The sequence below is a fragment of the Octopus sinensis genome, linkage group LG2 (genome assembly GCF_006345805.1).
Source record: "Octopus sinensis linkage group LG2, ASM634580v1, whole genome shotgun sequence".
NCBI lineage: Eukaryota > Metazoa > Mollusca > Cephalopoda > Octopoda > Octopodidae > Octopus > Octopus sinensis.
The window spans coordinates 167974881-167975451 of record NC_042998.1 but is presented as its reverse complement, the minus strand read 5'-3'; positions in this window follow the sequence as shown (position 1 = coordinate 167975451).

The following is a 571-nucleotide window of genomic DNA, read 5'->3' as shown; positions in this document are numbered from 1 at the left end:
GAAGACACTTGCCGAAGGTGCCACGCAATGGAGTGACCCGGAACCGCATGGTTGGGAAGCAAACTTCTTATTAATAGCAATGCCTGTGTTTGTGTGTGGTGTGTATGTATTATATATATATATAATATATATATATATATATTATAATATATATATGTATGTATGTATGTATGTATGTATGTATGTATGTATGGTATGTATGTATGTAGTATGTCTATATGTATATATATTATCTATATATAATATATAGTATATATATATATATATATAATATCATAATATATATTATATATGTATATATTTATATATGTGTGTATGTTTATGTATGTATTTTATATGTACGTATGTGTGTGTGTGTGTGTGTGTGTATGCATATATATATATATATCTATATCTATATATATAATATATATCTATATATATATATATATATATATATATATCCATATACATACATACGGGACTTGAAGGGAACCAGTGCTGAAAGTTTAAATTAATAGATCATGTGACTTTACACACACGCACACACAAACACAGACACACACAGACACACACACACAAACACACATAT